This window comes from Passer domesticus, chromosome 5 (assembly GCF_036417665.1).
Source record: "Passer domesticus isolate bPasDom1 chromosome 5, bPasDom1.hap1, whole genome shotgun sequence".
In the NCBI taxonomy this organism is placed as follows: Eukaryota; Metazoa; Chordata; class Aves; order Passeriformes; family Passeridae; genus Passer; species Passer domesticus.
In genome coordinates this window covers 40,067,597-40,092,268 of record NC_087478.1, presented here as the reverse complement: position 1 = coordinate 40,092,268, position 24,672 = coordinate 40,067,597, and the positions used below count along the sequence as shown (strand labels likewise).

The following is a 24,672-nucleotide window of genomic DNA, read 5'->3' as shown; positions in this document are numbered from 1 at the left end:
AATGGTGAATATTCACTACTACTGTTGGATGGCCAACAAAATACATAGATAACTCTTTAGATAAAGAGGATATAATATGAAATAAAAATCTTTTTATTTAACCATGTCCATTTCTTGCACATTATATAATTTGTAAATCATATTATAAGATTTTTATTCAATGTACAGTGTTTCTTATTCTTTTTTCTCTACTTTTGATGGAGAAGCTTGTAAAAGTAGATTATTTGTTCTGTCCCTTCTCCTCATTCCTGAGGGACTCTCTGCAAATTGAAAATCACATTAGGAATTTACAATTCCTGTCAATTTACAGCAGTGGATCTCAAAACATCTTTAATATAAATCCAAAATATTAATGTGCACAGAGTTCTAAACAACAGCTAGAGTAGAATTACAATGAAAGAAAAGCTGGGAACAATCTGCTCTGGACTGTGCACAAATACTGAAAATTAAACTGAAATGCATTATTAATATATAAACTAGACCAGAAAGTACTTCAAAATATTTGAGGAGACTATTTAGATTATTTATTTGTAATTCAGAAAATTAAGTAAAAGTTAGCCATAAAATTTTACAAATAGCCTGATAGCACCAGCCATTACATTTGTTGTTTCACCTTTAATATCTTTGGATGAAAGAGAACATATATACATATATGCCACACATATACATATATATTCTCTGTGTGTGTATATATATATACATATATACATGGTATCTTGCATCCCCATACCATCTCTGCTTCTTCTTTCCTGGGACTATCCAAAATAATTGTTAATGGAATCATAGACTCAATGACTAATAGGTTGGAAGGTACTTTAAAGGTAATGTTCACTTTTTAAAGGTTCACTTTTTTGGCAAAAGCATGGTCTAGACAAGATGGCCCAGCACCCTCTCCAGTTTAAAAGTGTCCAATGTTGAGAAATCCACTACTTTCCTGGGGAGATTATTTCAATATCTGATTGTCCTCATTGTGAAAAATCACAATCTCCTCAGGAGTAACTTGTACCTATTGTCCATCATGTTTCCTATGTGATTCGTGCTAAAAAGGGTGTCTCCATCTCTTTTGTAGACACCCTTTAAATACTGGAACATAGTGATCAGCCTTCATTTCTCAAGACTGAGCTAACGCTGTTCTCTCAGCCTTTCCTCCCATGGCAGGCTTCCCAGATCATCTTTGTCGCCTTTTTCTGGACTCCTTCTGGCATGACCACAGTTATTTTGAATAGCAGGGACCAAAACCTGAACACGTTATTGCAGATGTTGCCTGACAAGCATGGAATACAGTAGTATCTCTGATCTGATGAGGATTTCATGATTTCTGCTGGTGATGCCTTTGTTGATGCAGCCCAGCATCCTGCTGCTGTTCTGTGCTGCAGCAGCACTGCTCTCTCCCATGGAGTTTGTCCACCACCACTCCCAGCTCCCTTTCCATGCAGCTGTTCCCCAGGTGGATAGATGCTGGCCTATGCTCTATTGCTGGATTTTGTTTTTCAGGTGCAGGACCTTGCATTTCTCCTTGTTGAGCTTTATAAGGGTCTTGTTAGCCTGCTCTTCCAGACTATTCTTTTCTTAGTGCTGAGTGACTCTCTTTCCAAGCATCCACTGCTCTCCTCAGTGTACTGATGTTAGCAAACTTCATCAGGATCTATTAAATCCCATTCCAGATCACTTATGAAGAACACTGGGCCCTGTATTGATCCCTGGTGGTCTCCACTTGTGGCAGAATGTCATTTATAAAAGGAGCTGTTTACAACTACCCTTCTGGATGCCCCTGGACAGACAGATGCCCACCTGCCTGGACCATAATGCATCACTTTCTTTGGGAGGAGTCTGTGGGGAACTGAATTGAAAACCTTGGAGAAATTAAGGTAGACAGTGTCTACCCACAATGCAGGAACTGCTGATCCTCATTTTCAGGCCCAGCAAGGCATCTCACCTCAGTGAGGAGGGCAGCAGGCAGGTTACACAGAGGTGCTGCACGGCCTCAGCTCACTGCTGGCCGGAGTGATGGGACCACACTTCTGTAACCTGACTGATCTGTCAGTTTAGATCAGAAATGTTGGATACTAGAGGAGCAAGGCTATCAGAAAATCTTAAGCAAATGCCAAAGATGTCCTCTAGCTGCAAATTTGTCTTTCTATCTAGCACAAAGAACAGATAGACTGGTGGCCTAAGATTTGAAAATGAAAACAGATGCCATATCATCCTGATAGACATCCCTGTCTATAGAAAGCATTTCTAACCCATTCAGAAATTAAACAGCCTTTTCCTGTTTTGCCAAAGACATATGCATCTTCAGATAGGAGGCTGAATGGAGAATTTTCCCTTTTCCAAGTGATAAGCTTCAGCAATGTTAGCAGAAATTTTTTTCTCCTAATATCTGAAGATGAAGGGTTGTGCACTTTCAACTTGTGCACTTTCAAATCTGTGCAACACTGACAGTGGAAGACGTTTTGTCTCTTATGCCTTGAAGCCCTTCTGTATATTTTACAAATTGACTATTTTTGTAGTTTTATTTCAGTTTTGTATGTTGAGTATTTTACTTTTAAAAAAACATAAAAATCAGGCCATCAAGAAATATTTGCAAAACGGAATTTTATAGCTAATAATGCTTTTTGTTTCTCCCAAAAGTAACATATTTAAGCTCTTCACTTGAAGATTGATTTATATTAATTGTGCTTTGTTTTACCTTACTTAAACAGGTAATTCATTAAATACAGACAATTTCAAAAGTAATGTATTTACTTACCATCTTGAATAAGGTATTTAGTTTCATCCAGATTTCAGAACAGCTAAGGGAGCACATATTTATTTAACCTTGTCACTACACTGAGGATACATGCTTTTTATAAATGTATCTCATCTTGGAAGTCTTAATAGCTCTGGTCCTCATGCTACTTTCCAACACCTACAGCAGCTATTTACTTACCAAACAGAGGTAAATGCTGAAAACTACTAATTTGTGACTGATGCCAAAATACTGTGTGCTGCTGTTTTACACTGGTTGCATACTGTTTGACAGTATATTCACATCCACAAAAACTTACCTTTCCCTTTTAAGCTCTATTCTGTATCCCTATTTACTGCTCCTTTTCCATTTGAGGATATCATTGGAATAATTACTACCCTATCTTTAGAAACCTTGTAGTAGAGATATTTTATGTAATCTCAGTAATTACATGTAATCTCAATCTATCGATGATTGTTAATTGGTCACACTCACCTAACCTTTATAGCATCCCAATCAGTTAATTCTGCTCAAGATATATTGGTCATGTTTAAGTCTTAAACATATTCCATTACAGTTCCTAAACCCATTCTGTTTCAGATGGGTTTAGGATGTGCACTGGTCTTGTTTTTAAATAGGAAGATTATACCTTATGGATCGAGTGCACCCAGGTGTATAGACAGAATTTACAAACACATTTGCAAATGGAAATAGGTTCCTGAATCTGAGGCAATTCAGAGTATCAGTATCTGAGGAGATGTGTGACCAAAATTTGTGATACCAAGTGATTTTATGAGTGTGTGCTTCTTACAAGGTGATGGTCAGAGTAGCCATAATTCTTTGGTGTCTCATATAAACTGAGAATTGAGTTCTCTGAACACAATGACATACATATTTTCTGAAATATTATAGGATCTATAATTACTACTTAAATAACTATCAGGTTCTCTCTTTCTCATTTTCTTGCAAGTCTAAATAAAAATTAATTTTCTTGCAAGTCTAAATAAAAATTAATTTTCTTGCAAGTCTAAATAAAAACTGTGCAACCTTAAATTTAGATTGTGTCAAGATTATTGCTGTTTCTGTTAATTTGGTAGAACTGGGAATTTTGCCATGCTTAGACTATTATCCTCCTCTACCAGTCCCTGCTATGAACTTATTCATTTGGTTTGCCATCTCAGTAACTTAGTCATAAATAATATGAGCTTAGTATATGTAGTGGAATATGCATAAGGATTAGAATTTTCTCTTGTGTGTATTCTTAGATAACTTATTTTTTTGCTGCTTTGCTTCTGAGAGATGTGAGATACATAATGTATGAGCTCCTTTAGAAACTAATGTATGAGCTCCATATTTACTCTTCCTTCCTGTGAATGCAAACGTCTGCTTTATGGTCTATTTTGCCACTAACAATGCATATGAATTGCTACTTGCTATAAGGCTATTTGTATTTTTCATTTTTGCATACCTAGCAGTAAGTACTGATGGTCATGTTGATTGGACACAATGATAATATTCATAATTATAATTTAGGCAAGATATTAGTGCTGCTATAATCAGACAGCCATCTTAGTCCTTAAGTGTGAAAAACTATATAATTTTTCCTTCAAATTAAAGCACTTTATATTAAGGAAGGTTATTTTCTAATAAAAAAAATGAGTAATATTTCATATAGCAAGTAATTCTTCATAGAAAGCTAACAATATTTTTCATAAGTAACTAATATGATGGACTTCTGTGTTTGTACTGTACCTAGCGTTGGCAGAACAGGACCTCAATCTTGATAGGGACATAGGCTGTGACAGCAGTATAAATATTTAATCAAGTTAATTAAGTGTAAAAGGAGGGTGTCAGGAGTAAACTCAACGTCTAAGGAGTATATTAGATTGAGTGAAAGAGTACTCGGCTGAAAATATATCAAAGACCCATAAAATTTGAAGTTAAGAAATAAAAATAGAAATAGCTATTTGAGGTCACTGCTATACTTTCACATACTTAAATTTAAGTAATGTCCCCACAGTATAGTGAGGTATTAAACAGTTACAGCTGTTTAATATGGTAGGTAGCTCATTAAAACAGTCCTAATTCTGCAATATTTCACAGTGGGGAAGAACATTGGCAAAATGTGAAATCTAAAAGGACCTCTGAGAGACTGAAGGAGAGAGGAAAGGGAATATTACAGGGATTGAAAAGTAGGCTATTGACAAGCATATGCAGTCAATTATTTTTTAGACAAATAAGAGTATGATTTGAAAATAAACATAAATTTTTTTATGACTGTTCAATGGTAAAATTAGTATTAGAGAAAGAATAATAAAATAGATTAAATTAATGGCGTAGAATTATTAAGGGACTTGTACAATGACTTTTACCTTTCAGAAAAGAAGTTTTAATATCTTGCAAAAATAAAATCTTTATGTTGAGGTGTTTTGGAGGGTGGTAGTGAATTACAATATTATGTGTACCCCTGGACAAGAAACACTAGGTCATTTCATGATGTCAGTATAGAGTTATGTTTAGACAACACTATAGGGCCTCATTCTATTAAGCTTAGGAAATTATTCAGGTGAGAAGACACCAGGTGTCTACCACAGTCTGAGCAGGTTCTCTGGAAAGATGCATTGCTTTTCCTAACTACAAATCAGTTGACCATCCAAGGATGCCTGAGATATCCTGAGCTGTCTCTGGGAAGTGGGAAGCTGGCCTATACCTGCAAATCCAGAGGAACATGAAGGAAGAATTCATCCTATCCTGCAGCCCTTTGCAGACCCCTCAGATACCTTAGAATATCTCAGGATACCTCAAAAGTCCCTGGCTTCCTCTGTGGGAGTCATATGTCTCCATGGATCACCTCTGACTATAACAGGTGCCTACAGAAGAATTCACACAGTAAATCTACACTGAGAGGCGATAATCTTGAACTGCATCCCACTCCATGTACCCATACATGGAGTTAGTTTGAGCTGCTTTGTTGGATCACAGCCCAAATTGTCAGATTATGACAGCACAGAAAAGCACATCAGTTACCCTAAGTTATCTGGGACAGACATGAAATACTGGATGCTGAACCTGGGGTCATCTGGAGGGGACAAAGTGGAGTACTTGAAAATACCTCCATGGCATTGGTTATCTGTCTCCTGAACAGAGTACTGAACATCTGAACTCCCTTTAAAGCTAAAGTGGAAGAAATAGGCACTCCTTAAGGAGTGATTTATGTGCCATCTTCCCCAATAACACTAAAACAAACTTGGAGCACCAGGTCCAATGTAAATATCTACTCTGTGAACTGTTTGGTGAAACGATTCTCAGGTTTTTTTAACAGAAAACTTATTTTCAGAAAGCTTATTTCACTTCCACTCCTGTGAAGTGAAAACTAGCTGTAGGACAGCAAGGAAAAAGAAAAACATTGCAATGTATTAAAATGACAAAAAGCATTTCATATAGTACAAAAACAAATTACTTCTTGGGCTGTTCTTTTAAATCTTCAGTATGGTTTAGCAGAAATGCGTAACAGAGTAATGAACCCTGCAAATGTTACTTCATTAGGAGGAACAACCAATTTCAGGATTGATTTGAAACCTTCCATCTTTGACACACAAGTGATATAAAATAATTATCCCTCAAGAGGCAAGCTAAAGATAATTCATAGCGACTTTCTGTTGTGAAAGCTTAGCTTAGCTTCTGTTAAAGTTACAAAAGATAAAGTGACAGAACACCAAAATTGTGACTGAAAAGATTTTATTTGATTTTCATACTCTGTTCTGATTCAAACAGAGGTTTTCTCTGACATGGTTTCTCAATTTGCAATGAATAGTCAGCATTTTAAATTGCATATTGAATCATTTTTCAGACTAATAGGATGGGGTGATTTCACTGTCATATAAGATGACAGAGTCAGAACAGAATAATAAAATTTGAATCAGTGGAAAGAAGCTTCATTGAAAGTTTTCAAACAAATAAAGAGCTAGGTTAAATTTAAACTACTATGTTACGTATTAATTATCAAAAATATGTTTGGGGGAAAAAGATAGATTTCTTTCTTGAGAAATGTGGAAGCATAAGGAATACCTACCATCTGCTATCTTATCTATCATCTGCTCTTAGGCTATGGATTGAAACAAATGTTTTAAATATCAGGAAATAAAGAAATATCTGAAAAAAGCTATGTTTTTAGCTGTATATTAACCCCAAAAAGACCGGTTTTTTCCTAACTCTTGAAGAATTTTTGTATGATTACATACATGTCTGTATATACACTCATAGCAAAATATAATGGGGAATCATATTTCTACTTAAGAAGGAGATTGAAGAACTTGAATGCCTTCCCAATAAAAATAATTTCATGTATTGATGTCAGGTTTGGGGCAACAAAGATCTAAACAATGGTGTTTTGGATATTTAAAACAGTATGTTAATAATACCAGAAGTACTGAAAGGGGGATTTTAGTTATGAATTTATGCAAGTCACCTATTTTTTTTTCAATTTTATATAATAAATCATATAATCGTAGTGTAGTTTGGGTTGGAAAGGGTCCTTAATGATTATCTAGTTTCAACCCCTCTGCCTTGGCCAGGGACACTTTCCAATATTTTAGGTGGTTCAAAACCTTGTCTAACATGGGCTTAACACTTCCACAGATGGGGCATACACAACTCCTCTAGGCAACCAACTACACTGCCTCACCAACCTCAGAGTAAAGAATTTCTCCTAATATCTAGTCTAAACTTACTCTTTCTGTTTGAAACCATTCCCCCTTTTCCTTGCTACATGCTCTTGTAAATAGTTTCTCTCCATATCCCTATAGGGTCTTTTCAGGTACTGGAAGGCTCCAGTTACGTCACACCAAAGCCTTCTCTTTTCCAGACTGAACAATCCTAATTCTCTCAGCCTCTCCTGGTAGGAGAGGTGCTCCATCCTCTAATCATCTTGGTGTCCTCCACTGGATCAGCTCCAACAGGTCCCTGTCCTTCCTGTGCTGGGACACACAGCTTCCCTGAGCTGGATGCAGCCCTGCAGGTGGGGTCTCACAGGAGCAGAGGGGTAGAATCCCTCCCTCCTGTGCTGCCCACACTGCTTCGGATGCAGCCCAGGACATATTTGGCTTTCTGGGCTGGGAGTGGCTGGGTTGTGTCCAGCCTCTCATCCAGCTGCACTCCCAAGTCTGTCTCAGCAAGGCTGCTCTCCGTCTGTCCATCCCCCAGCCTGTACTTATAATGAGGGTTGCCCTGACTCAGGTACAGGACCTTCTGCTTGGTCGTGTTAAACTGCATGAAGTTCCCATTGGACTTCTTTTTGTCTTTGTCCAAGTTCCTCTGGATGGCATCCCAAACTTCAGGTGTGTCAACAGCCTCACTCAGTTTGGTGCTCTCAAATCTGCAGATTTGGTGAGAGTGCTCTCAATTCCTTTGTCTATGTCATTAATAAAGATTAATATCCCGATATGGACCCTGCAGGGACATCACTTGTTAGTGTCACCCACTGGGACTCTCTGTGCTTACTACTACTGCTACCACTACTCTCTGGATGTGTCTATCCCACCAGTTCCTGATTCACCTAACAGGCCACCATTTGAATCCATCTTTCTTCAGTTTAGAGTGAAGGATGATATGGGGGACCGTGTCAAAGAGTTTAAAAAAGTCCAGATAAATTACATCTGTAGCCCTTCCCTTGTTCAGTGATTTAGTTAGCGACTCCATATTAGAATCCATATAAGTTGGTCAGGCAAGACCAATAAATGCCTATTTTATTTGTAAAAAGGTAATTTTTCAATTAAATTAATAGCTTAATTCTGAATCTTCTATTTTTTTTCATTTCTTGTTACACAGATTAACAATATTCCCCAGAAATATTTTGCATAATCTCAGATTGGATCAAAAGTGCACATAAGTACCTGGTGTAAAAATGTTTTGACACTTTTACAGAATCAGCATGACTCCACATTTGCTATGTCCACTCATGCTCAAAGTATGAAAAAAAAGCACCCTTATTTTAGGAAAGTCAATATTATTGTTCATATCCAGGCTCCACATCAAGATTTCCACTAAGCAATTATTCCATTCAAACAGATAGCAATAAGCCATGTTCAGTGACCTTTACAATTTCCAACTACAAAACTGCCCGTTCTTGCGGTGTTTTCATTTATGTTTTTTATTCTTTGTTTCTGTTCATTTGTCAGTCAATTAAAACTTCTTCTGTTTCAGGCAATAAACTAATGTTCACTATCCTCTTGGCGCATATTTTATTTTTGTTGAGCAGAGGCTAAATATTTAAGCTGTCAAAGTCAGGCTCCTCCATGACTTTATCAGAGTTGCTATTTACAATTTACTGTCTTAATCCTGTTTCTTTTCAATTAAATAAAATCCAGCTACATTTACAATTCTTTAAACCTCTGTTTGATATGTAGCCCATGACCAATGCCACTTGAATCAGCTCTGAATTCTTCCATGTGTGGTTATCCCCAAAATACCCCAAACTATATAGCTTTTATCTATTAAATGCTTGAGCCTTATTATTTGAAGGGAACAAAATGACAACCGATTATCAATTTTCATCAGAACTAATCTGATTTTTCTGCCCTGTTTTAAAGTGTACTTCAGTGTTTCTGTCACTGTTTTCAGGTTCATATAGAGAGATCAAAGGTTTGGCTAATTGTTCATTGCAATAACCTAAAAGCAGTTATATAAAATCTCACACTTCACAACAAGATGTAATTAACAGCTAAATTTAGGAAGGAGTGGGAGCCCCAGCTGGTAAATTAACAAAGGTTATTCTTTGGCCACTAACTGGATGATCGTGATAGAATCAACAGAAGAGGGCAATGGATAACTCTACCTGTACAGCTACATTAATTTGTCATTCAAGAACAGATCTTCAGCTATTACATTAACTATATTCTGTCTAGAGGGAATATGAGACCTTCTAATACTTAAAGACTAAATCATGTTAATGTTCTGATTATTTGATCTATAAAACAGTTTAATGTTGCTTACCTATATTTCAAGAAAGTATTTTTAAATATTTCCTGCGGAGCAAGACAATTGTTTCTCTTCATTTATAGATATTCTGTGGCTGAAGTAAGTTGAGTGTTTTAGTCCATCTGATATAATTTAGGTAATAGTGCATTTGTATTTATAGCATCAGATTTGTGCATTTTTGTTTATTAGATCATGTAGTTTTTATAAAGATCTGAGTGGCTTCAGTCATCTGAAATGTAATAACTTAATCAAGGAAAGTTTACAGAAAACATTGAATCATTGTCATTGGGTTTTGTCTTAGTGCCTCTTTCTTAGTTTTACTTTTTAATCTTTCTTTGATATCTTTGTATGTTCTTTGTCCTGAAACTGAATTCCACATAAGTTATTTTGTTTTGCTCATTCTGACAATTTTTTCCAAGTGTGTATCCACTGAAAGTGCATTATTGCTGTTGTGTGGCTGAGCTTCTCTGTTTCTAGAAAGAAGTTCATTCTTTGAAAATTGTAGTGATGCTGCTGAATTTATTTTTTTTCTGAGAGAATTCAAGATTCACTAAGACAATGAAATATTTTCACTTTTTATTTGCCCCCATTCCTGCCCTTGCTCTTTCTACTCCCCTTCCTTCCCTTCTTTTTTCCATGACTGTCACAATAACTATTCCTAACATATTGGCATCGTACTGTGGACTTTTTTACATAGCAAAAATTAATATATTTTGAAGTGGGAATATATGTGTATGGGCATTTTTTGTATATAAATCCACATCTACAATTTACATATTATTAATGTATTTTATTTTCACTTAATTGGTGATTTATTTTATATGTTTGTGAATAAACTCATGTTTTGAAAGGTCATCTATGCTACTGCGTGTTTAGAGTGATTTCCAGATTACTTACTTAGCAAGCATTTCCCACGTGTTTTGCCTTTCACTGCAAAGACAGTGAAGAAGTAGTGTTTTCCAACATTAGGATATTTAAAATCTGTGGTAAACAAATTTTTTATTTTTTTTTTGTATTTTGCCCTCACAATAACACAACCTATCCAGTCTTCACTCTTGTTTTTCTCCCTCCAGAGAGTTATTGATATGCTTGAATGAATAGTATATACTCTAATCACTGCCCATCATCATTTTGCTAAATGGATTTAGTTTAGATGATGTGTATTTCTCTTCAGGAAATCCTACATCTTTTGATGCAACAGAAAACCAAAGCCGTGTATCTGGTGTATTAAGAAAACTATAAATGTTTTAGAAGTGTGTGTTTATAGAGATGCTTCAGATAAAAAAAAAAAAACAGAAATGTGTTGTCAGGTGTGACAGGTGCCTCTTATTCTGTTATCACAGTGTGCCAGGAAATTATTTCTAAATCATAGAGCCTCACTTTTGATCAAATTTCCACCAGCTGGATTTCCACTGTATTATATAAAAAGCAAACTTTACTCTGGTATATTTATAATGCTCCAAAGTTATATGACTTCTATAGCAAGATTATTCCAGAGTCTTCCACTCTTCATACTGTTTTTTCTGAAATTTCTCTATATTTTTTATCTTAAATTCATTGAAATCGAGAGAACGGAGCATTACCTTTGACTGCATCAATATTTAAAGCAAATGACACTACTTAATTCCAGGATTTTGCAATACACAAATATTTTAAGCAACACAGCTGCTCACAGGATCCCCAAAAATTGTAGATGAATGGTAATATTCTCTATTTCCAGTATTATTTCATCACTAATTGGAAAAAATCAAGCATTTCACCTTTTTTTCAGTGTTCAACTTATCTTGTGTCAAAGTCATACATCTCCCATGCCACAGAGTACTGTCCTGGTAGTGAAATTTAGGGACCAAAACGTATAAATACCACCATGTAATAATTCTGTAGCTTTAATTATTGATTTGTTGTAAGATGACATCAAGCTATTCACACAGCAATCCAGGCATGTTTATTTTTTTGCCCTAGCAAAGTGATGGAAAAGGAACCTTCAAATATATATATCTACTGGGATTAAGATTTGTGAAATAGATTTCCTGACATTACATTTATTCCTGAGCTAGAGAGGAGTAAGAAAATTTAGGTGAGAATCTCTGAGGGCAAATTTGAGAAATAAATTGGAAAACAAATTCATTGTTTGCAGCAAAGTGGCATCTGCACTTTGGCTGCTGGCATTTTGCTTGCTCCTCAACTTGGAAATGAAATACTGTACAATGGCATTTTTCCCTCTGATTCCTTTTGGGAAGACAACTTTCAGGCTGACAAGGAAAATGGTCTTTGGGAATGTAAGTATTACACTGATAACAATTATTTAAAAAAAAAAAGGACAGAAAGGCAGGGGAAAAAAACCCACAAAATGTGGAACTTCTTCAGTTTAACTCCTGTCAATGTTTCTATTTTATATTTTTAAGTTATAAAGCAAACAAGGAAATTTCCAATAAAACTCATGGGTGCCACAGCACAGAAGCGGATGTCTAATATCTAAATTTTTCTTGATGACCTCATATTCCTGACTCTGCATGAAACCCAGTTTCTTAAGAGCTTTCAGAATGTTCTTGTAGGAGGATTTTCCATTTACCTTTACTTTGAATTATTAAAATAGTAATGAAAACCCTTGTATTCAACTTAAATGCAAAACAAAACAAATCCAACCTAAACTGAACAGCTTATTCCTGACCACAAAGCATTTGTAGTGCTTACCTAATTCTGATACTTGGGCTATGAGTATTAGGGAACATTTGCATTTTGGTCTTGCCCTGTTGCACAGGTATATCAAAATCTAATAAATTGAGGGGGAAAAAAAAACCACAGACCTGTCAATTTCAGAACAAGTGAGAATTACTTAAAATTAATCCAGTGCTCAGATGACAAATTGAAATCTGCCAATGGAAACTTTTGTATCTGCTTGAATTTTATATTACAAAAGGCCAGGAATACTTTTTCAAGGATCTTACATATTTTTATTTTTGTTTCCAGTCATTTTATAGGTTACCTTTCAAGGTGATAGTTGTGTTCAAGGCTTGTGTTCAAACCTTCATATCAGCTCAAATCAGAACCAAGAACTACTACTTTTACTAGACAGGGTGATTCCAAAACCAGGACATGGTTTAGATTAGAGAACTCATGAACTCCTTTGAATATGTGCACTCTCTAATCATGTCCCAGTTTTATATAGAACCATATGCAATCTCCCCTCTTTTCCCTGGAAGTGTTTTGTACAGCAAATATGTGTAGCCACCCCTGGCCAAAGATCTGCATTGTTCCAACAGGATGAACTGTGGATGGTAGGTATAAACACTGTATTTTTGGGCATTGGCACTCTCTGAGCAGAAGTCACCTTAACTGATTCTAATGGGTACTCTTCAGCTGATTCAGAGTATGCCATTGCATCTTACCCACTAAATTGCTTGTCCTATTATTTCTTAGCCCTAATTATTAATTTGCAGTTTTAAATGCTGACTAACTTGGAAGTATTTTTCAATCTGTTGGTTTTGTAGACAATCCTTGGATTGTTATCTCATATGAAACATTTTCACGTGCATCGTGCTCATTGTACTCTGGTCTGCTGCTTGGTATACACAAGGCGACAGTGAAAGTAAACATATCTCACTTCTGGAGTATATGATAACTAATTCTCCCCTCCCCTCCCATAATATTAATTATTTCTTCACAACATTCAATAAACTTAGAGTAAAAATTAAATATCTGAAGGAAAAGGGGGAAATTGGTGCATTTCACAAGTGGCTACCAGTCCTGCTATAAAATACTGGAATCATGTACTTTAAACGGTTGATACATGATGAAATATACAATGAATATATAAAATTAAGTAATTGTTAGGAAATAGCTCAGCAGCACATCTTATATCTTATCTTTCGGTCAATACAAGTGTAGTATATATTTGTTCCAGTTGAGTTTTCCTGAAACTTCTCTGCTGTGCCACTCCTTTTGTTAAGTCTGAAGAGAAAGCTACATAGGAAGAATGAAACATTTTGGAAATTTGGGATGAAAATAAAATCAAATTAATACATTTATTACCTATGTGGTTAAAAAAAAAATATAAATCATATAGAGCATAGATAATGCTTATCTCGGTTGATTGAAAGAAGTAAGGGAATATTATTTTTTCAGAAAGTGAAATAAAGCTTCTTATGTACATTAATGGTAAAGTTCTACATACAAGACTGAAGAGAAAGTGTCTTTTCAGTCTGGATGATCTTCAGCAATCTGTATAAACCTATCCATCGTGCAGATTTTTGTTAGACCTTTGCTTGTGTATTTTTGATCCAGTTTTGACTGGTTTGCATACCTCTGCTTAAGGCTACCCACTCTATCACATTTCATGTAGCGATGTGATGCCTTTATTCAGTGAAAGCAATAAATACACAGTGTCTCTTTTGTTATTAGCATACTCTGAAAATGTAATAAAGGAAGAAGTGTTTAGAACAGCGTGAATCTCTTTCATAAAATGTAAATCATAAATATCCATCCAATGGGCTAATCACAATGCATTACGCGACTTTCTGATAAGCAGGAAAATTGAAGAGAGAGATTCAGATAGATACCATTAACAGAATGTAGAAAACTGTGGAGGAAAAAGGTATTTCTAAAGAGGCTCTAATCACAGGGTTTAAAAAGAAATCCTTTTTACAGATGATTAATTACACTGCAAAATACACTTTCCTGATTATCAAAATAATAGTTTGTTTAATGTGAGGTCTTTTATTATCCTAAATAGCAGAGTTTGGAACCTCTCAGGATAGAGATGTTATCTTTTATTATGCTTCTGGATATAAGTAGTACATAAACCACATTTTGTGTGGTTTATGTGTTTCAAACCACCGTTTGAACTCTTTCCCAATTAATATACCACAGCTTACCCGTTGATTATTGAAAACAGTATTCAGATATTTCACTAATAACACAAATTACACTGGTACAATTATAGCATGAAATATTTCTGACAAAGAGACTGAGGAACTTTTTCATATAGAAATTTCAGGAAGCAGGGGAGGAGTGACCTAGCAACACTTGTGTTGATGTATCCAAATCTTCCAAAGCACATAAAAGAAATGTTTATAGGTCTTTCTGCAAGCAGAAATAATTTTCCTCTCTAAGCTGTTAGAAGGTATCTTGGTATATTTCTCATTGAGACTTCTCCCATCAAGATTTGTTGACACGTAAGTAAGTATGACTCCTATGGACAGTGCAGTATTCCTTTCTTGAGGACTGTAATTTCCACTAATGTTGAGAGTCAGCTGTAAAACCAATAACTCAAAAGCAAGCTTTCTTGGAAGAAAAGGTATACATTTTCTGTTAAGTCATGTGAAACCTTTGAATAATGGATTACTATTAAAATTTACCAAGTATCCATGACATAATTTTTTATTCTCAGTGGGAAGAAGTATGGGAGCATAGTCTGATTATGGCGTTACATGTGCAATATAGAAGTTTTTGCTTACTTTATATCAAGTAATTAGTTAATAAAATGTGTGAGCAGGTAGTGGAATTCAGGAACTGCTCTCCAAGTTCAGTCTCCAATATACTTTGTTCACTGCTGCATAATGGACATGTCTGTGTCACTATTTTAGTACAGCTCTGGGGTGAGCTTTTGAAATTAATTGTATTCTTTTCTCCTTTTTCTGGAAATTACCAGTGGCGCAGCTATTGCATGAAAAATCAAATACTGTATATTACATACTTTTCAGAGTTTTCTCTGTAAAAACAAAACACCGATTTGGATGTGAACATGGTTTAGCAGAGGAGGGTCTAAATCTCGGCCTACTGCTTCCCAGGTACTTCTTCAGCAGTAGACCAATTTTACAATGAATATGTAACCTTTAGAAGGGACATGAGAGAGAGAGAGAGAGAGAGAAAGCAGAAGGGGAGGTTCCCATGCAGTGAGCACCCTAAACACTCCAGAAGTGCGGTGCACCTTTGAAATTAAGTTCTATCAGACTACAAGTTGTGTCAATATATGTTTTGTATAAAGCTCAGAATGAGTCAAAGGGGACATTGGGTTCAAAGCCAGCCTTCTCTGCTCTGCTGTCATCAGCCTACTGTGCTTTTGAAAAGAACGTTCTTTTACCCAGATTTCTTCCTTGGACCAGAATCTTTTTAATGGTTGTCTAATTGTGATAAATTTGACATGATCCTTTCCAGATGCCTGCAAACAGTTTTTCAAAATTGCAGGACACACAGATCTCTATATATTCAACTTGAGCTTCTCATGATTCCCTCAGTGGTATATTTTGCCAGGTCACCACCACCCCATCCAGTCATATCTACCTGTACTCTGCCCCTGTGGCCCAGGAAGACCCACAGATCAAGTGGCAGGAAAAGGCAAACAAATCATCTTTCCCTCTGCAATACTAAATCCTAGTAAAGAAAAATATCATACAATAAATGTGTGCAAAAGCAGACAATACATCCCACATATCCACAGCACTTTCATGAACCAAAGCATCTCAAAATGAAACCATAGCTATGGCATTTTGATTTTGGCTTTTATAAGAGGGCTGGTCTCCTCTAAGTGACACATTTTCTTCTTTTCCATTTTTGACGCTTCCCTGAGTTTAGGGAAATAAATTAATGAACAAATTAAGTGTGTTTGAACCTATTATACCTCTTCATCTGCAGGTTTTAGGTAATTGCATAGGTTTTAGATACCTAAGTTCTTCTCTGACTGCCATCCTTTATGTAAGCTGATGTCGTATACTAATAGCTTCCCCTACGGGCAAAACTGAAGCAGTCCAAAGCAAGTTGTTTCAATTCTGACTTAACAGTGACTACTACATATCAAGATAAATACAAAGGAACAGTTAGAAAAATACCCTTTTTAAAAAATCATGTTGAATACTGCATACTACTTGAACTGTTACATGTCTATAACTATTGTGCTTCATATTCCAGATTTTGTTGTTTCAGGTTGCTGTCCAAAGGTGATTAAGGTTAATTTATTTTGGCAGAGGTGTCGTAATTCCAGGAGTAAAAAATAATTATATTACTGATCAAATACTGAAATCTCAAAGTTGTAAGATGATTGTGAGAATTGCAAACATTAAGGGGAGTAATATTTACTCAACTAAGTATTAAGGTTTTCAACCATATTACTGATCTACCTTGTGCTGGGTGTCAGAGTCAAAATCTGATTGCCATGCTGAATCAGAGGGTGAGAAAATTGAAATGTTTTTTCCTCTCAGTTTCTGCCTTTACAACATCAACCATTTTCTTGCTCTTAAAGATATTATATCAGTAGTCTGAATTTGCCACAAAGAAATATGGCACAGCAGGACTACACTTACAGAACAAGATTTTGAGAAAACGTGTACGAGAAATAGGTACATTACGTACTGTGGAGAAATGCATATTACCAATATCTCATTTGACTATATTTCTCAGTGTAATATTTGTGTCATTCTATGGCAAAAAGTAGAACTACTTTTTTTCATAGTTTTTTCATAAAAAACCCTTTATATTTCATGAATATTCAATCTGGAGTTCAGTAGTCCATGGGGAAGTTACATCTCTTTTTCATGCAGAGAATTTAATTACATAAATCTTGTTTATGCAGAAAAATAACTCAGACTGTGAAATAACTCCCATGTAAACTTGTAGCATTATGGTTCACTCCACCTTTCTTTCCTTCTACAATCAAATGTATTAGTGTTGGTTTGTTGTTTTTTTTTGTTTTTTTTAATTCTTCTCTGAAACAGGTTAATTTTTAGTGTCTCATTTTGGAGTTTATTCCTCACTTCAGGGTTAGCATTTCTTTTCTGGAAGGGTACAGTAAAGACAGTAGTCTTGATGACTTTAAATGTCAGGCAAATCAGGATTTCTTTAAAATTTATTTTTCTGCTAGTTTTTATTTGTTTGTTTTAGGTTCTTGTTTGTTTGTTTGGATTTTTGGGGGGTTTTTTATTTGTTTTTTTTTTGGTGGGGGGGTTTTGTTTGCTTTAATATAGCCTAGAGATGCTTTTTAGTCTAAAGTGTATGGAAAGTTTCAGTAAATTCAGCACAAAAGTCATAGCTTCATACTGTCATTTATTGCTCTACCTTCTGAATAGCATATGCTGCATATACCATAAGAGACATATGGTACAAGTGAGCTATTTTTAATGTTATAATAATGTTACGTTATTAATAACATTATTATAATGTTATAATGTAATCCCTTGAAATCAATTGCCAGAAGAGAGTGTAATTAGAACTAAACTGGAAGAGAAGCTTAGTGATCCATCAGCTGAATATCTATAGACCTGCCAAGGTTGTGGGCTGATATACTGATAAAGATATATCTAAGTTGTGTTTGTTCCCAATTTTTAAATGCTTTTGCTAGTTGCCAGCTGCACTTCAGTTCACAAAGGAGTAGAGTTCTTCTGGTACAGTTATTTATATTATTTTTATGGAGAGCATTAAGTGAAGTTTTCAGACGTATATTGGAACATAAAGCTCAAACATTATCGGTTTTGACTAGGCGGAAGAATTCTTCAGATGTGTTAATGGAATCAAGGTCTAACATTGTACGTTTTAACTGCTGTTAATTTTCTTTTCTGGAGCAAGATGACAGTGATACCTTGTGACTTAAAAATCGAAGCTTTTGAATTATGAGTAGAATATCAAAAGCAAGAATGTGTTACACTTTCCCAGTGGAGACATGTTTCATTATAATACATTATTTTGTAGTTGTCTGATTTCTGACCCTGTGATTTCAAACCACAGATAAAATTATTACCTTGTTTTAAGCTGTTCTTTGAAAACTACCCTTGATATTTTGAGCGGTTCAATAAGAATTTTCTGGGAACATATTTCTGAAAGTGGGAAGAGATTTTAAACAAAATAAGTCAGAAATTAAAATAACTAGATGCCAGGAATATGTGGATGGACTTGCTGACCATGAACTGTAAACCACTGAGCACATGTAAAATACATAGCCATTGCCTGGATCGCTGATTTCACATCACTAAGTCTTATGTAGAGCTTGTTTGCATCTACTTGAACTGCTGTTTAGATAATCAAATTCATTTTGCATAATTTTGGAAGTCTGTCATGAAACTGTGGGTAATTTATACCAGAGCAACCCATTCTTGTAGTGCTGAGATTCAGGATTTGGTCATCTTCTATATTAATGTAGTTACAGAAACCATGCATACAAAATATTTAATGTCTATGTGAATTAATAGAGTAATGATCTCTGATTTTTCATACTATGAAGATTTATGTACTGTGGACTTTCATTTATGATGAAATTTCATCAGAATGATAACATTGTCCTCTAATACCTGTCTTTTCTGTGACAAGGGAGATTGAAACCTTTTCCACTGCAGTTTTGTTATTTTTTTTAAAGTAGGCAGTTGATCGAGCACCATACGTGCCTGGAATAAGAAACACGCAGTCTGAAGATATCCACAGCCTCTAAAATTATGTCTTTATATACATGTGAAGGCCTGAAAAAAATAAGAACAACCTTTTAAAAAGGCTCATCTAAAGCTAGACATCTAAAGAAAAATGCAGTTAAATCTCATTCATCCATTTACCTGTGGGGCTTAAATTCACATGGAACCCTCTCAACCAATTAACAAGAAAGGTAATTCACTGTAGCTGCTTTTATTAGCATAAGAAATAGTTTGAGTAACTGAAAAAAAAACAACCAAACAAAGCAACCAACACCTAAAACCCTCACAAAAGCACTGCATCCAAAGTCATGTAAATATTTAAATTAGAATGAAATTCTAATTCCTAATAATTTTTACTTTATGTGCAAGGTTTTTTGTCTCATAAAAATGAAAAGGAGCACTTGCAGACTGACATAATAAATTGTATTAATAAGAGGGTCATATTTGAGTGTATAATGTATTCCCCTTTTTTCTGCACACCTCTGGGAGTAAGCAGCATCTGTTCTCCCCAGATTCAATGGGTAGTTGAAGAATGTGCTCAATTACTTTACTTTATGTGAATCTTATCATGTTTACTTGTTTGTAGAATACAACAATATTAAGATATTACCTCTTTGATCTCTAAAAATAAATGAAGAACATTGCTTTTATAAGAAAATTCTTGTATTTATATTGGCAATAAAAATAGTTTTGGAAGTAGGCATTGTATTTTATAATAGTTTATTTTAGTAATAATAAAATAATATAGATAATAGAAAACTCATAGTATAATATATATTGTAACGCATAGTATAATATATATTGTAATACAGAAAATTTTTGTGGTGTTAACATCTATTTGTTATAATACCAAGAACTTTCTAAACAATATATATATAAAGGGTTTAAGTATATTAATTTCAGTAAGGGGAAATAGAATTATGTTATGTATGGAAGAGACTAAATTTTGTGACCTTTGTTCTATCTGCAGAAGACATGGGTCATTTGAGTCCATTGTGATGAAGAATAGATGCTGTTGGAAACTCTGTCATTAAAAAAAATGGCAGTCTCTTAACTGGAAAGGTATCTGACCACATGCTATCAAAAATTTTGGACCAAGAGTTACGGTGTACTGTCAGCACAAATGTTCCTAGATTTAGTCGACACCTTAGATCTTAGGTAATGCCTAAAAAGAACTCCTATGTTAGTAATTCTTTAACACTTTATTATTTTGTACTTTTCACAGGCTAAATTATATGATGCAGGGCAAAAAGCCTGATGTCACAAAAATTGTAAAATTCTTTCTTGGTTTACGCATTTTTGCTGTTAAATGTGAAGTTATTAAGTTGGTTTAAGTTTCCTTTAATCTAATTCACAGGGAAGGATTTTCCAGGGCTCCCTGGTGAAAGCCCACAAGAGACCTCAAGGGAAATCTGTGCTTAACAGATAGAAACTCTAGACAGGTAGGTCTAGAGTTTCTTAAGGAAGAGTCTGAGTTTATGTAGAGAAAAAAGGCACTGGTTCAGCAACATGGAGAGGAATGAGCCTAAGTGGCCTGATATAACAATCTCTTCCACAGGCACACTGTTAGACACTACCCCAGTGATCAGCAGTTCCTGCATTGAAACATGCCTGCTAGTCACGTTGATCCAGTATAAATGTCATTTTCTCGTTGCAATAGATTTCTGTGAACAGCATGGATTCTCCAAGTATGTTTTTCGTTTTCAGGTACTACAATACATCTGAACTAGCTTTTTTTGTCTTCAACAGAAATTAAAATCTAGTGATCTTTATCACATTTCTTCTTTCTTCTTTGTTAAATTAATTTACTAAGGCAAAAAGATGTAGAAGAAAGGAATCATAAGGTAACAAAGATCACTGGAACATGCCAGCTTATCATAAATTTTTCTCTCACAAATTCTTATGAGAGGAACAATGCTATATAATCCTCCTAACTCATGCTGAGTATTTATTGTGATTTTTTTTTGTAGTTGTTGGGTGAGTGCGTTTTTGGTTTGGGTTAATATTCGCTTTGGTTTTCATCTTTATTTTTTTCCTAGTCGGACATCAGAACAAAAGTACTCGTAAACCCCTAAGCAGTGAAATCACAAAATTTAAACATAATTGTAGAATAACTTTTCATACTTGTACCTTGATTCATTCAGTCCTCATGGCAGTATCGTGAGACCTAGCACGAGTCTGCCTTTGTTCTCAGAACAGAAATGGCCCCTCAGGTCTTTAAGGGTTACCCACATCATTATCCAAACAATAATCAAGAAACAGGAGTTTAAGTTTTTCAAACAACAAATCTCAGTAACTCAAAATCTCAGTAACTCAAAATCAGGTCACTCTTCAAAAATATGCCTTAAAGTTTTTCAGTCAGCCAACATGACAATATTTTTGCAGGTACCTTTTCGCTTCTTTATTTTGCCTTAAAATGTCCCATTAAGACCAATTTTTTCCAGTTGTCTGATGTATTTCAGCTCTAAGCAACTTGATGAATCTCAAAGTAGATTTCTACCGCCTTCCTGGAGAGGATTTCTACTTATTCCCTACTCCATAAATCCTGAAATAATTCCCACATCTGTCTTTTTCTGTATCTACCAATAGAATTCCAAACTGTGCAAAAGCAGAAAAATGAACATAAAAGCTGAAAGGCAAATATACAACTAATTCTACATACTACTAAAAAATAAAATAGGCAACTTCCTTGAAGTGTTCCAGAAGTCAGCTCTAACTTTTTCTTTCAATAAGATGTTTCCTATACATTGCATTTACATAGTACTTTAACAAGTTAAAAAGATAAAGATTTAAAAATTTGCTTTGTTCCCCCTATATGCCACTACAGAAGGTGTTTGGCCCTGATCTTAGAATTAATTAAGTAGAATTAATATGGGGGTTCTTTTTTTCTGATTGCGTATTTGTAAGTGGATGACAGAAGAATATAAACATCTTCATTTTGTTGATATTTTGTGTAAGCCAATTACAATTAGCTTTGAGAATGGAAAGTACATTCATTGACACTTACTACAGGCCAAAAAATGCTAAAACATAACTTCTCATGCGGAAAGCATCAGAAATCCTTTATCACACCTATGCAAGCAGGAAAGCAAGGAAATAATCTTCTCAGTTTCCAGGGCAAGATGGTGAAGTAGCATATTTAACCATTGATTAGAGTTTAGATTTCTGGTTTGACATTTTGTATATTTGGAGTTGAGATGACTCTTCCTTATACTTACAAGTTATCCTATGTAATTGAACTCTTACTCATAGTTGGCTAGTATCAAGTGAAGATAGTGGGGGGTTTTTGTTAATATTTCCTATTTTATAACATTATTGAATTCACATGTTTAAGTTCTCTTTCTATCATCTTAAGATGGTAGAACAGTCAAATCATCAGCATTTGTCCACTTTTTTCTTTTTGGACACAGTCCTTTAAAAACTGCAATTAATGTATAGTTTTTTGTTTGTTGGGTTTTTTTTTTTTGTTGGTTTTTTTTTTTTTTTTTTTTTTTTTTGCTTTTTGTTGTTTTTTTTTTTTTTGGGGGGGGGGTTTCTGCTCAAAGGTTAAATGAAAGCTATCTCACAATTTCTAAATTGTTGACTTCCTGATTTCTTTTCCTCCTTATAACTTTTCTTGTTGGTCTCTGAAAATGCTTTTCATTCCCTATAGTAATTCCAGAAAGGTTATTTCCTTTTTTCCACATTTTCTTAAGCTAATTTACAAGAATTCCATACTAAGCTTTGGGAGAAAATCTGGAGGTACTAGAATTTCAGTTGAATATCTTCTTGGCCTTGCTACTTGCATTTCACAGTACTGTTGTTATTTTCTGCAAAGAGAAAACCTTACCATACCCTGCTGCTATGGCACCACACAAACAAGAGACTTAATGGATAGCCCTTGTTTTCTCTAGTGTTTAGAGGCTGTACAACACCAGGCACTTATTCCTTTAAATGTGGGAGAATTATATCTGACATCTGATGGAATAAAGAAAATGCTTTTCCTGTGTTTTTATATTAGGTTTAAGAAACAACTGCATGAAAGCAAATACATTAAATACTCTTTACCTCTTCTGAAATATCATTTGCGGGAATATTAAATTCAGTGTTTAGAAATCAAATGTAGATGAAGACAGGCACAACTTCAGCTTCTTTATTTCTTTAATAATGGAATGTAAAAAGCTAAGTAAAATGCAAAAAAGTTCTCTTAATTTGGAAAAAATTGAAAATTACTGATGTCTGGTCCATCTGAATGTGAGGTCTGTCATCTCACTATCCTTTTGACATGACAATATTTCAAATCAAATATACATTTAAATATTTTAAAGTGCATTAAAATTGCTAACAAGATAAATAATTTCATATGTCTGATGGACTTTAGTTGAAGTTTTCACTTAGAAACATTTATAAGCTGATGTGATGGCAGAGTACAAGATGCACTTTACCCTTCTAATTAGCAATTTTTTTCTTATTTCTAAGAAAATTCAAGAAAGAAAGGATATAACAATAGGAGCAGTGCTTTCAGAATGGCATTGAAACACAAGCATTATTTTCATGTAGATTAGGTAATTTGCATGCAAGCAGTTTATCTCATTACTGTTCCAAGCCTGTGACATCTCTCCCTTTTATAGGTGCCTTTACATTTACTAAGGAAACCCCTTCATTGTATATGAAATGTGTGACAAGTACACGGTTTCTGTATAATATTGAATTGTTAATAACTATTTGTCTTGTTGTGTTCTAACACAGTCTTTTTAATTTGCCCTGCTTGAAATAGGATATGTGACAATAAGTCCCATACCAGGATTTTTTTCCAATTTCTTCTGAATATTTTCCTCCATTCCTTGTCAGTCCTTTTTTGTCAAATTGGATACTTTCTTAGTGATCAGTAGTCATTTTTTCCTGCAATATTCAATTGACTTAAATATTTTAAAAAATATATTCTTTCATTCACATGGATTATATGGTTTTTTTAATACTCCATCATCTGCTTTGCAATATATGAGATGCAGAATTTTTTTTCTGTTTCCCCATATCAAAACCATCAGGTCTTGCACAAATTTCTAGTCTGATTACTGGATGTAAATACCTTGCAGGTGACCCCTAAGCTTTGGACTTTGGAATCACTCAGAAGCCAAGATATGTTGGAATAGAGAGTGTGTGGTGGCTGCGAACTGGACCCTAAGAGGAAATCCAAGCCCTAAAAATTTTGTCATGCAGTCATGTCTTGGATAGTGAAAGAAAATAGAATCTGGGAAGAAGGGAGACAAACAGTCCTGATATACAAGTTTTTCAGCCTGCTAGAACTCTCCCAAGCCCTGTCCAGTCTGCCACAGAGCAGAAGGGAGAGGGGGAAGGTAGCAGATATTAGGTCATCAACAAAAAGTAGAAACATTTTGAAAGTCTATTGAGAGTGTGATTTCTTCAGTCTGTCACTAGTATAAAAATTTCCCTGTGAAATGGTACGCAGCTGTTAAGGCAGAGTGTGTGTCAGTGAAAACAGAGTGGGAAGATTGTTCACATGCCTTCAGCATGTGTCCTCCAAGCCCTAGGAAGTGCTGAATTTTGTTTCATTGCTGGCAGTTGATGGGGATTAAAATG

The 24,672-nt window shown here is 34.9% G+C and overlaps 1 long non-coding RNA gene across 1 annotated transcript in view; it reads left to right on the top strand.

Moving 5' to 3' along the window:
- Positions 1-24,247, top strand: part of LOC135300318 (uncharacterized) — a 243,056-nt gene extending 218,809 nt beyond the window's left edge. The window contains exons 4-5 of the long non-coding RNA XR_010362175.1: positions 20,450-20,534; positions 24,168-24,247. This is a non-coding gene — a long non-coding RNA (uncharacterized LOC135300318). The remainder of the gene's footprint in view (positions 1-20,449; positions 20,535-24,167) is intronic.
- The last annotated feature ends 425 nt before the right edge of the window (positions 24,248-24,672 follow it).